The sequence below is a fragment of the Myotis daubentonii genome, chromosome 2 (assembly GCF_963259705.1).
Source record: "Myotis daubentonii chromosome 2, mMyoDau2.1, whole genome shotgun sequence".
Classification (NCBI taxonomy): domain Eukaryota; kingdom Metazoa; phylum Chordata; class Mammalia; order Chiroptera; family Vespertilionidae; genus Myotis; species Myotis daubentonii.
Window position 1 is genome coordinate 91,538,613 of NC_081841.1, and position 3,024 is coordinate 91,541,636.

At 39.0% G+C, this 3,024-nt stretch overlaps 1 pseudogene; it reads right to left on the reverse strand.

Moving 5' to 3' along the window:
* Positions 1 to 434: 434 nt before the first annotated feature.
* On the reverse strand, positions 435 to 1,755 carry LOC132226222 (translocation protein SEC62-like; annotated as a pseudogene).
* Positions 1,756 to 3,024: the final 1,269 nt, after the last annotated feature.

Consider the following 3,024-nt stretch of genomic DNA (forward strand, 5'->3'; position numbering starts at 1 on the left):
CTTTTGAACCCTGTTAACTCAGAATCTTAGAAATTTCCTGGTATAATTTTATAGTCGACAAAAGCTTAACTATCAAAAACCACGAGTTTAAACATTTCATCGTAATAAAACTATGAAATGGCTCCATAATTACACATAATCTGAAGTGTTGGTGTTTCATTTTTATCCCTTTTAGTTATTTTTGATTAATCTAACAGTAAAAAGCCATATGACTATCAAAAATTCCATTAATCTAAATATCATTGTGGAAAGTGAACCTTTGATAACTAATGAGACATACTTAATAGTACTGTAAAATTTTCAAATAGATAAAACTGATCAATGGCCTTTGACTGTACCAGTAATAGTGTTCTGTGGAATGAGGAACTGAATAGTTCTCAGATGTCAAATACATTTCAGTAACTGGGTGTGAAGAATGCCACAGACATCCTCTGTGCATCATGATGATCAGCCAACATAGAAAATCCAGCCTCTTGTGTCTTTTTAGTCCCCAAATTGGGCAGATTATGATTTTTCATGTGAAGATTTAGTTGTTTCTCCATCATTGTCATCTTCTTCCTCCTCTTCATGATTCCCACCTGTTTGTTGTTCCGGTTTCTCTATTGTGATCATTTCAAAATCATTCCCATTTCCGCTACTGTGTGCGATCAGTCATCTTCCCGCCTGTCACTCTCTGTGTCAGAACGCCATTCTCCACCTGAGTCGTCTAGTCCATGATTCCTAGCCCTATTGTTCCCTCCTCATCTTCCTTTTCCTCACTGTTGGACTTCTGCTGTTTTTTGGTTTCAGATTTCTCATCTTTCTTTAAGATGAGGCCTGAAGGACACATCGGCGGTCCAATTTGGCAAGAACCAAAAGAGGTGCCTTCCTCCAGTTGTGAGCCAAATGACGAGAAATAGAATGCAAGGAACAACCGCTTGGAGAAGGATGCTGGCCAGAAACAGCCTGCACTCACACCTACTCTCATTCCTGCCAGTCAGAGGGTGGCTGCTATGCAAGCAATCAGAAGAACTAATCCCATGACTAAGGTTTTAAAGTGAACTGGGTCATAGATCCTCACAAGGACCTCATTTCCCTCCAGAAAAACTTGATCATCATGTGGCTCAAGCTTGAATTTTTTCTTAGTTTCTATCTTTTTGGGAGTTTCTGGAATTTCCTCCTTTTTGGATTCTTCATTTTCACCATCTTTTTTTTTTTTTTTCTATTCTTTTCTTTTTCCTGTTTGGTTTTTTCATCCTTTAGATTTTCTTTCTTGCTCTTTTAATGTTCTTCCTTTCCACTTTCAGCTCTTCCTTTCCCCTTTTTTATGTCTTTATCATACTTCATTTTCATTATTTTTAGTGCCCAGTGAAAAAATTTTTTCTTTAAAAGTCTGTTGCAGTAGTCAACCACAGAATCCCTTATAAATAAAGCTTCCTCTCCTTTCTTGCTTTGCCCACTTTGAATCCAAAAGGCAATCCACTGCTTTTGAAGCAATAAAATAATCAACCGGGTGACCCATCATATTGGTGGCTTTTGTTGGACAATTGAATTGAAGATACTTGGCTACAAAGTTCTCTTCTTTAGTTGGTTCACCAATTTCCTGAATTCACTTCTTGTGTCTGAAAAATATGTGTTTTAATAAATCATTCCAAGTCTCTGGAAATTGTCCTGAGGGCATAGAGCAAATGGAGAAATATTCATTCAAGAAAATCTACTAAATCTAGGCAAGAACAATGAGAGTCTGTGGCACTTAAGCCACAACTGTCCCATTACTCTCCCCACCCCCACCCCCACCCTCCCCAGCTCTGCGTACATAAGGAAGCTGTGTGTGTGACATGGAAGGGCTCCCTCCCCCCACCCACACCTCCTCTAGGGCTACAGTTTCACCCTTAGAGGGGCAGACTGCTGGCGTTTTTAACCCTCTCCAGCCCCAGGTAGAAGGGACTCTCTTGCTGCGATGCAGGGCAGAAAGGACCAAGATCCTTCCCCCATCCAGGCCCCTGCTGGTAGGGCGGAGCTCTGCCCCAGGTGTCCTGGATTTATCAAAATTCTTTAAGCCCTTACAATTAAGATCTGTGTGTTTTATTGTATCAAGTTTCACCTCAAATTTTTAAATTAGAAGGGAAAAATTTATTTGCAAATTTAAAAAAGATTTTTTTTTAAATTTGCAGATTTACCTGAGGAAATTTGAGTGTTTAGAATACTGGATCCTTCTAATAAGGAAGCTATTATTCTGTGCATACTGCTAATGGCCTCCCGGTATCCACACTTCCCTTCCTCCTTTGAAACAGCTCTAATTTTCAGCTCAGCATACATTGCCATATAATATATGAGACTAAATGTCCAGCCTCTCTTGCCCTAAGTATGAGCATGTGACTAAGTTCCAACTAGTGAGAAGTAGTGAAAGTGTTGAATGGGATCCAAGGACTCGCTTTAAAGCAGCGGTTCTCAACCTTCCTAATGCCGTGACCCTTTAATACAGTTCCTCATGTTGTGGTGACCCCCAACCATAAAATTATTTTCGTTGCTACTTCATAACTGTAATTTTGCTACTGTTATGAATCGTGATGTAAATATCTGATATGCAGGATGTATTTAGGCGACCCCTGTGAAAGGGTCATTCAACCCCCAAAGGGGTCGCAACCCACAGGTTGAGAACCACTGCTTTAAAAGATGTTACCTCTGTTGTGAATGCATATTTTCCCTTTCTACTATCTGGACATGATGGGTGGAATTCCAGCAGCCCTGTTGGACTGCCAGATGGCTTAAAGATGACAGGACAGAAATTTAAGGGTTTAGGGTTCTGATGACATTGTTCCTGGTATACTAGCCCTGAACTACTTATTAGGCTTATTTTATGTGAATAAAAACCTCTTTTGTTCAAGTCAACTATGGTTTTGAGTTTTTATATTATACACAAATAAACTTTATGGTAACCTTTCTATTTTTAAACCTTTTTGTGTGAAATATTTTTTTTCTGGATATTATTTTTATTCATGAAATCAATGCCTGTCATTCTTGATTTAAGTTTAAATTACACCA